This window comes from Hyaena hyaena, unplaced genomic scaffold (genome assembly GCF_003009895.1).
Source record: "Hyaena hyaena isolate Hyena2069 unplaced genomic scaffold, ASM300989v1 scaffold_1757, whole genome shotgun sequence".
Lineage (NCBI taxonomy): Eukaryota > Metazoa > Chordata > Mammalia > Carnivora > Hyaenidae > Hyaena > Hyaena hyaena.
Window position 1 is genome coordinate 71,025 of NW_024082394.1, and position 11,018 is coordinate 82,042.

The 11,018-nt window shown below is 36.0% G+C and overlaps 1 long non-coding RNA gene and 1 other non-coding gene across 2 annotated transcripts in view; one reads left to right on the plus strand and one right to left on the minus strand.

The window, feature by feature from the left end:
* The window catches only part of LOC120226562, a 143,467-nt gene that overhangs the window by 24,314 nt on the left and 108,135 nt on the right, over positions 1–11,018 (minus strand). The gene's annotated exons all lie outside the window — the stretch shown is intronic.
* Positions 8,480–8,607, plus strand: LOC120226563. Its single transcript, XR_005527053.1, has one exon. It is a non-coding gene; the product is annotated as a small nucleolar RNA SNORA18 (small nucleolar RNA).

The window sequence follows — 11,018 nt, forward strand, 5'->3', positions numbered from 1 at the left end:
TTTGTAATACTGACAAAGCTTCACATTTATTATGTCTTTTGTTTCTACAAATTCTTTACATGTTAAGAATATCACTTTAGGGGCACCTGGGTGGCTTAGTCAGTTAAGCGTCCGACTTTCGCTTAGGTCATGATCCCGCGGTTCGTGGGTTCCAGCCCTGTGTCGGGCTCTGTGTTGACAGCCAGCTCAGAGCCTGGAGCCTGTTTCAGAGTCTGTGACTCCCTCTCTCTCTGACCCTCCCCTGCTCACGCTGTCTCTCTCTCTCTCCTAGAAATAAATAAAACACTTTAAAAATTAAAAAAAAAAAAGAATATCACTTTAGTTTATCATATATATTGTTTATAGCTTGGGGACATAGAAGAGATTTCAGGGGTTTTTTGCAGAAAAAATCTATTAAATTTTCCTTTCTTCTATAAAATTTCTTCCCTCTAGATTTATTTTGTCTACATGCTTAGAGATAATTTTCCCTACCTGAGACCAGAAAAATAATCATCGAAATCATCTTCAAGTCCATTTTCTCTTCATGTAAAATTTAATCAATAGGGAATTTTCTTTCATATGTGACATAAGATAGAAATCTAATTTTATTCTTCCCCAAATGTTTCTAATTACCTCAAAAGCTAAATGAGCTATCATTTTCCCTTTAATTTTCTTTATGTGATGTCATATTAAACATTTATGTTTATAGAAGGAAAAAATTATTTCATAAATACCTATGAACCCATCATGCATAGGTAACAGATATTACATTACCATGTTGTTGTTGTCTTAAAATTTTTTAAGGAATTAAATTGTTATCTAGAAAGGTATAACTTCTCTATCCTGTCCACCTCTCTCCTTCCCCCATAAGTAGCTTACACCCTAACATTGGTATATATCTTTAGCCTGCATGTTTTAATATTTCTGTTACATATGATTGTGTTCTTATTTGTTTTAATAAGTATACATAAATGGTGTACTTTACCTTTACCAACTTTTTTATTCAACATTATATTTTTTAGATGTATCAGTGTTCACACACATACTTCATTCATGTTAATACTATGTAGTGTTCTATTTCATAAATAAATCACATTTTATTTTTCCATTCCCTACTACTTAGAGATAGTGTGAACCAAGAAGTGGCTGCAATGATTTACCCGCTCACCCACAACACATAAGGGGCACAATTATTTCACACCCTCACAACAGATATTGTCAGAAATTTATTTTTGCAGATCTGTTGGGTATAGAATATTATCTCATTTTTATCTTAAATTTATTTTCCTAAGGACTAGTCAGATTATATCTATAGTCCATTCAAATTTATTCTTCCATGAATTGCCTGTTCATAACTTTTGCCCATTTTTCTTAGAGAAACATTCAACTAGGAGGTCAATTACTTCGGTATACAGAGTTCTGGGATAAAGGCAGACTAATTTTCATAGGGAGCCCAGGCTTCTTCCAAGAAGTAAACGGAAACACGAAGCTCTGAATCACAACAACCTTGCAATATTGGTACATTTTTGGAACTAATTACTATATTACTTCTACTGGTAGTCATAAAGCTACAGGAAAATACATTTTCTATAAATCTTGTATGTGCCACGTATTCTGCTTGTTGTATGTTGCCTTATTTGATTTTCACCACTCTATTAGAAATTTTATTATTATCTTTATTTTATAGATGAGGAAACTGAAACTCAAAAAGTTATATAACTTGGCTTAAGTAACACAGCTAAAAAGAAGCAAAGGCAAATTCAAATCCAGTTCACATGACTCTAGAACTCAGAATCTTGATCAGTCTATACATTGAACCCAAATATGGTAGGAAAGCCAGTGTAGAGGCTAAGACTGGAAACGAATCACCATCAAGTGATGAACATCTATTGAACTGGGTAAAACCAATCTTCAGTAGAGGAGAGCACATGGCAATGAGAAAACACAAGTAAAGGACTAATGGAAATTTGGAATTACCTTGGAAATATGATTCTCAGCCTTTGGTCTGAGAAAGCAACCTGAACAACTTGGTAGAGCATGAAGGAGAAGCACTCAAATAGGAGGTGCTGGACTTCCTGCTAAGAAGGACATGTTGCAGGTTGAATGATTAATTGGCAAAATAAAGAAGATGTGATATATTGCTACTCCTAGTTGGTGAAGTGAGTCATTTTGTATATATAAACCTAATCTATAATGTATATTCGTATACATTAGTGGAATATATATTCATATACATTAGTGGATTGTGGATTCATAACTGCTTCTTAGAGGAAGATAGAGATGTTTGGAAGACAGCCATAGACTTTTGAGTTGTTGGAACAAATGGCAACTATACTCTCCCATAATACAATACAGGAAGTATTGTCAAGTATAAAGGATACATCTTAGGGCAAAGCTACTATGATATTTCGTATTTTCTTACTTTAGTGTGTCACTTTGAATCAGAGATTAGTCAGTAACTTATAACCCAGTGTAAGCTTTATAATATTTAGTTTTTTCTATTCATAATTTACCTAGCACTGATTTTTAAAAATTTGAAGCACCTTGCTGCTCCTTTTTGTTTAAAAAAAGAACACTGGTTTCGAATGGGCATCATGCTTTTATTCATGAGATATAGTTGTCCTTATATCAATAGTAACTGCTCAATTATAATTAATCATTTTAGAGAACATGTTATTGCTTCTTATAAATCAGCTGCTGCTTCTAATTTTGCAAAATGTGTTTCAATGAATTCTCATCTATACTGTTGTCATTTTGCCATTTTTTTGTAATTTCCTTCTTAAATCCTTAGGGTTGAAAAGGATCTTAGAGATCCTGTAGCCCAGTTTTAATGATAAAAAAATTGTCACTCAGACAAGCTAAGGAACTTGTTCAAGATTCTATCTTTCATTAGTGGCAGACCTAAGGCAAAAAGCCAATTTCCAGAGTATTCCATCAAGAGCACTTTCCACTACTTGTAAACTTCCTAAACCCCTTCCTAGAATCAAAAAAAGCACATCTCACTCACACTCATGCATTTATTTTATTTTCTACTAATTAAGGATAGGAGACTATCTAACACAAATGCCATAGCTGTAGATGGCATAGATATATAAATGTTAATATGCATATACATATAAATGTGTTTGCCATCAATATTTTAACTCTTCACCTCTCCTAACCATCCTCCTTTAGCTGCTGCACAGTCAGTAATCTCAATACTAACCTGGAAGGAGGATCCCAGCATCCCATTCTCACAGGATCATTCTGCTTAAGGAAGGCTCTCTTTGAATGAGTGAATAATTTATTATTTTATCTAACATTTTTAAGCATATAGTTATTTTACAGACCCTCTTTTTGGTCTTTAGGGGTTCTAGTGTTATTCTAACATATACACTGTTCTCAATAAATCCAATGTCCAAAAAATTCTCATGTATATGTTTGGTTTATATGATTTTCTCCCCAAGTCACAAGTATGAGAAAAGTAACATTGGTAACATTGGTAACATTACACAACATTCACGGCCCTAATCCATTACCCATCCTTTGCTATATGACTTTCCTGTTTCTCCTATGGCCATGTGAGTTGGTCAGTGGAATGTTAGCAGGTGTGATGGAACCAAAATCTGGAACTGTATCTGCATGCTTGGGTTTGCTCTCTTGCCCAAATTTAACAAGTGCCATTTTAAATTTTAATAGATTTTTTCCAAATTAGACCGTAGAGTTGTACTATCTCTTCATGCTAGTCTCACTAATAATAAAGTCCACAAAATAATCCCATGAGGTAGTTACTATTATTATCCACTTTTTACAGGCAAGGAAACTGAGGTACAGAGAAATTAATGATTGACTTGCCCAAGGGCACAGAGCTAATAAGTAGTAGTGTCAGGCACAAATGCAGGTCCACATTCTTAACCACTTCTCTGTGTCTCTCCCTTGTACTGCCTTGTGCAGCCATCACCACCATCCACTTCCAGAATATTTTCTTCCTACCCAACTGAAACACTCTACCCATTAAACACCAAGTCCCAATTTCCTCCTTCCCCCAGATTCTGTAAACCACCATTCTACTTTCAGTTTGATTACTATAGGTACTTCATGAATCATACAATATTTTTCCTTCTGTGACTGGCTTATGTCACTTACCATAACATCCTCAAGTTTCATCTATGTTGTAGACTACATTAGAATTTCCTTCCTTTTTTAAGACTGAAGTTATTCAATCTTGTATGCATGCCACATTTTGTGTATCCATTTATCTAGTAATGGGCATGGGTTGTGTCTACCTTTTAGTCATTGTGAATAACGCCAGAAACGTGGGTGTACAGACATCTGTTCCAGTCCTTGCTTTCATTGATTTAGAGTATATACCCAGATGTTAAATCACTGGATCCTATGATAATTCTATGTTTAAGTTTTTGAGGAAATGTCATGCCATTTTTCACAGTGGCTCCACCATTGTACATTCCCATCAACAATGCACAAGTGTGCAACAATGCACAAGTGTTCTAATTTCTCCACATCCCTGCTAACAATAAGTTAACACTTATTATTTTTTTGTTTTTAAAAAATATTTATTTACTTAATTTTGAAAGAGAGAGAGCATGAGCAGAGGAGGGGCAGAAAGAGAGGAAGACCAAGAATGCCAAGCAGACTCCATTCTGCACAGAGCCCTATGTGGGACTCAAACTCAGAAACCATGAGATCCATGACCTGAGCCAAAATCACGAGTCAGATGCTTAATGAACTAAGCTACCCAGATGCCCCTGTTTTTATAAATCAAAACACTAGTGTCTTCTCTCTGCTCAGAACAAAAGCATTCTTCTATTATCACTTTGATTATATCTTTCTTTCTATTCACTCTAGTTTCTCCTTATAGAGGATAGATCCTGGGTAGATACTGGGTTTCTGAACACCTCGCCAGCCTTGTGAATATTTGTACGTCATATACTGAATGACATCTTTTTTTCCAAGCTCCACAATTTTCATCTCTGTTCACACTACATTCTCGGAAACTTCTTGGTTTGATCTTCCATAAAACTGACTTAGTTTTCAACCACACCTATTCTACTATTCAATTGTTCAACTGAAATATTTAGGTAATTAGTGTGATTAACTTCAGCTGTTGGGGGGTATGAATTTAGTCACATCTTTTGTTTTTCTCAATCACTCTTTAGCTGACAACTAACCCTTTCTGGAGATAATCTTCCTTTCCCCTAAATTTCACAGGAACCCAAAGAGTTTGCCCCAGTCTGAAGTCTTATTTATTTTGTCAACCAACTGATAGAGGAACTTGAGTATGATGAGTCTGATAATACGACCTCTTTTGTCACTGACAACAGGAACACTTTTGAAAACTATTATGACCTCTTATCTATCACTGCAGTTTTGTCTACACAGGTACAAGCTTTTGCATAAATTTCTCTGATGATTAAACCTCCAAGAATAAAGCTTTTTAAGCTCACATTCAAACTTTGTCATTATTTGCCACCCTAAGTAATCTGCCAAGGAGATTGGGCTCACAGGTATTTCTTGTCATGGCTGTATGACACCCCATACATAACATCCTCAAGTTAACCTTCCACTATTATGTTGACCTTTACACACCTGTCCAGATTCTACTTACTTCCATGATGAGTTCCTCCCTGAGAAACTTGGTGTCTTTTATGCCACTGGGCTTTTCAGAGATCTAGTCAGCCAGAGAGGTACCAAATACATTAAACCTCAAATGAGAAAGAGTTTATCTTTCCTCTTGGGTAATTTCTTCTTCCCTATGCAAATATTTCCATCTTCTTTCCAGTAATCAACTCAGCATCCTAAGTCAGATTACAGTGAGCTTTTGTCAACCAAAGAAGTTCATATTATCCCCTTTCACCTGGGCAGTGTGTTGTGTCTTTTCTGAGTGAAAATTAGTTCCAGACTGACTGGTCTTATCCATATATATGAAGAAGCTTTGGGGAATTAAGAACTTCATATTCTACATCATCAGTTGCCCTGTTACATTTATTTCAACAATCATGTAGAGGTTTTCTAATTGATTTATTTTAATGTTTATTTATTTTTGAGAAAGAGAGAGAGAGAGGGGAGAGAGAGAGAGAGAGAGAGAGAGAGAGAGAGAGCGCATACAGGCAGGGGAGGGGCAGAAAGAGGCAGACACAGAATTGAAAGCAGGCTCCAGGTTCTGAGCAGTCAGAACAGAGCCTGACATGGGGCTCAAACACATGAAGTGTGAGATCATGACCTGAGCCGAAGTCGGACACTAACAGACAGAGCCACCCAAAAAACCCCAACGTTTTCTAATCTGTAAATTCTTTCTTACACTTCACTTTTTCTTAGCAGTGTATTCTAATTATATGAATATTGTGTCCCCTCAAATCTTTCTGAAGATACTAATTAAATTGTTTTAGTAATCTTTTTTACATTTCTCTAGTAATTCAATTTCATCAAGAATCATTTTGATTTGTTAAAGTTGGCAATTCATTTTTATGCTGTTATTTTTCTGAAGGCTCTTAAATGTTTATAAGGTAATTGATACACATGGCTAATGTGAAAGTCACAGTTCCTTTGATAGTGAATTTGATTGCAAAGGACAAAAGCTATTGCTATGATAAGTGAGCTTAGACCTGTTATCAGAGATACCTCTCTGTTAAAGTAGGTAGGAGCTTGCTGTCAGGATGTAGGAAAGTTTACCCTATTGACAGCTGACATTACATGGGAGAACCCTCCAACTTCTCTTTTTAGCTCCAATACTTAGTTTAAATGTCCCTGCTTACCCCCAATGACAAAATCCATTTAGTAGTTCTCAAACTGTGCCAGCTCTGCTAAAGCTGGGTGAGTATGCATTTTCCAAGTGTGTAGAATGTCCTAGTTTTACTGATCTTCCTATTAAGTGTCCAATAGATGACTCCTGCCTATAGCTCCTAATGATTATGATCTGGAGTTTTTCCAAAATTGTGTTCAAAAAACAAAACAAAATAGAACAAAAACAAGACTCCCTTCTTCTTCCAATACTATTCTCTTTCATTTGTATTAATTGAAGTTATGTTCTATCTGGTCACTCTTTGGATCCAGTCTCATATGCTTTATACTTTCCAGAAATTTGTTGCTTCTGCTGATATCAATCTTTACATTTCCTAGTGCTGTTAGATTGTATTTTCTTAATTTTATACTTATTCACTCATTCAAATGGAAGTTTGGGGACAGAAAAGTAAATGCATGTGCTTAGTCATCCAGAAGCACTTAGCATCCAAATGACTTTTTCTCTTTGCTGTTCTTCTTTTTTCCTTCGTTCTTATCTTATGTATTTGTATTTCATTGCTTTGTATTTAGTTTCTTTTGTTTTATTCTAATGCCTTTTAAAAAGCATGATAGTGACAAGAGCACTAGCATAGGAGTTATGATTCCTTTATTCCAGTCATGTTTTGCCATTATTAAATGGGGCCTGGCACATAGTAGGTACTCAATAAGTATTTGGGAACAAATGAAAGTAAATTACAACCCTGCCCTAGACTTCAGCTTTCTCCAACGTAAAATTAGAAGGACTCTGTAAGTAACAGCAAGTTATGAATCTTCTGGGGCTGGATAGAAAACATTTATCATCACTAAACCGGAGGCACCAAGAGGAGAGAGGCTGCCATTGTGTGAGCAAAAATGCAGCAATATGTGACTACATAAGGGGCAAGCTAAGACAGAAAACTGTGATCAAAAACCTAATAGGAGAACTTTGACATCAGAGTCTCACAGAAGTTCAAAGCAATCATAATTAAAGGCTTAACAACTGATTCTCAGGGGACTACAGAGCTGTGATCAGGCCAGAGGGCAACTGAGTACAGAATTAGCAGAGAAAGAGATAAAAACACAGTCTGCCTTTGAAAGAACCCATGTTAACACCCTCTCTCTTTTCCTAAACCCACATGATAAAAACTACCATAAGTAAAATCCTCTAAGGCCAAGGACCTGACAATCTTGCCCTTGGAAATTCCCCCAGATCCTCCAACCTGACTTAAACAACTTCTGCCACGTTGTCCAATGGCAATGAGGTTTCCAAGTCAGGGGTACACACACACACACACACACAAAACTGGGGTAACTCACTACCATGGCAAAACAATTCATTAGCAATGATACTGCTTGAAATCAAAGTCATTAACAGTGTTTCACTGGGTTCTTTACATTGTGAATAACCTTATTACTATAGTAACCATTTTATTATTATTCTTAATAGGAGAATCCTAAGAAAACTCAAGAGTTTACAAATTACATCTGTTTGGAACACTTAGTTCAGTGATTTTTCAAACACAATCACCTGGGGGGCTCATTAAAGCATAGGTGGCTGGGTCTCACCTCCAGAATTTCTGATTCAGAGCAGGAAGATACAACCCATGACACAGAGACAGTCATATGACATACACAATTGAGCTTCATGGGGCCACCCCTAAGCCAAATCTTCAGGTATATCTGTTGGGACATTTTTAGCTGCAAGTATCAAAAAAAAAAAAACAAAAAAAAAAACCTCCCTCTACTTGAGGTATAGCCCAATGGGTTTTTTTCTATAGACCCATATAATTGGAAACGCCTCACAGTAAATATGTGGTTTCCTTTACTCACAGAATTATGCTTAAATCTGTGAGAAAGAGCTATAATACATGGCTACTAAAACTATTTTAAAACCTAATGTTCAACTTTTTTTATATTTATCCATCTACACTGACCCTAAGAATGGCCCTAAAATACATTTCTTGAAGAAAATGGATCCCAAAGTTCATAGGTGGAGAATTTTTGAAGTATGTCCATATTCAAGTGGAGATCAAAGAAGCCCAAGTAAAAGAAGTGTGGATTAACTGACATGACAACTGTGGATTAAGAAAAGTGCTACTTTCTTAATTCAAGTTAGTTAACATACGGTGTAATATTAGTTTCAGGTGTACACTAGAGTGGTTTAATACCTCTATACAACACCAGTGCTCATCACAACAAGAGTACTCTTTAATCCTCATTCATCTCCCTTCTGGCAACCATCATTGTGTTCTCTAGAGTTAAGAGTCTGTTTCTTAGTTTACCGGTCTTTCTCTTCTTCTTCTTTAGCTCATTTGTTTTGTTCCTTAAACTCCACATATCAGTGAAATCATATGGTATCTGTCTTTCTCCAACTTATTTTGCTTAGCATAATACTCTCTAACTGAATCCATGTCATTGCAAATGGAAAGATTTTAATCTTCTTTATGGTTGAGTGATATTTCATTGAATATTTACCAGATCTTCCTTATCCATTCGTCAGTGATGAGCGCTTATGTTTCCATAATTTGGCTATTTTAGATAATACTGCTATAAACATTGGGGTGCATGTATAGCACTTTTGAATTTGTTGTGTAAATACCTATACGCAGTCCATTTGGTAGATTGTAGGATAGTTCTATTTTTCACTTTTTGAGGAACCTGCATACTGTTTTCCAGAGTAGCTGACTAATTGCATTCCTACCAAGAGTAAGAGGGTTCCTCTTTCTCCACCCTTGCCAACACCTGTTGTTGAGTTTAACCATTCTGACAGGTTTGGGGTGATATCTTATTGTAGTTTTGATTTACATTTCTCTGATAACCAGTGGTGTTGAGCATCTTTTCACATGTGTGTTAGCAATCTGCATGTCTTCTTTGGAAAATGTCTCTTCATATCTTTTGCCCATTTTTATTTATTTTTTTTTGCAGCTTGATTGATTTGTTGATTGATTTTAACGCAAGTTAGGTAACATATAGTGTAATAATAGTTTCAAGAGTAGAATTTAGTGATTCATCACTTACTTATAACACCCAGCACTCATCCCAACAAGTGCCCTCCATGTCCATACAGACCTTCTGCCCAACCAACACCCCTCCAGCAACCTTAATTTGTTCCTTGTATTTAAGAGCATCTTATGGTTTGCTTCCCTCTCTGTTTTATCTTACGTTTCCTTCTCTTCCCCTATGTTCATCTACTTTGTTTCTTAAATTCTGCATATGAATGAAATCATATGATATTTGTCTTTCTGTGACTGACATTTTGCTTAGCCTAGTACATTCTAGTTTCATCTACATTGATGCAAATGTCTGCACATTTTTAGTCTGATTATTTGTGTTTTGAATGTTGCACTTTACAAGTTCTTTATGTATATTTGATACTAAACCTTTGTCAGATATGTCATTTGCAAACATCTCCCATTCAGTATATTGTATTTTACTTTTATTGACTGCTTTCTTTGCTGTGCAGCTTTTTATTTTGATGTAGTCCCACTAGTTTCTTTTTTATTTTGTTTTCCTTGCCTTGGGAGACAGAAAGAACTTGCTACAGCCAATGTCAAAGAAGTTACTCCCTGTGTTCTTTTCTAGGATTTTTATGGCTTCACATTTAGGTCATTCCCCCATTTTGATCTTATTTTTGTGTATGGTGTAAAAAAGTGGCCCAGTTTCATTCTTTGGATGTTGCTGTCCAGTTTTCCCAACAACCTTTGTTGAATAGATTGAATAGACTATCTTTTTCCCATTGGATATTCTTTCCTTCTCTGTCAAAGATTAATTAACTGTATAGTTGGTTAATTTCTGGGTTTTCTATTCCATTCTATTGGTGTATATGTCAATTTTTGTGTCAATACCATATTGTTTTGGTCACTACCACTTTGTAATATAGCTTGAAGTCCAGAATTATGATGCCTCCAGCTTTTTTTCTTTTTTTTCTTTTCTTTTTTTTTTTTTTACAAATAGTTTATTGTCAAATTAGTTTCCACATAACACTCAGTGCTCATCCCCACAAGTGCCCTCCTCCATGCCCATCCCCCCTCCCCCCCACATCCATCAGTCCTCAGTTTTTGTCAGCATTCAAGAGTCTCTCATGGTTAGCCTCTCTCCCTTTCCCCCACCATTTCCCCCCTTCTACTCCCCCTTGTTCCTCCGTCAAGTTCCTCCTAGTCCTCTTATACGTGCAAACATATGATATTTGTCCTTCTCTGCCTGACTTATTTCGCTCAGCATAACACCCTCAAGGTCCATCCATGTTGCTACACATGGCCAGATTTCATTCTTTCTCATTGCCA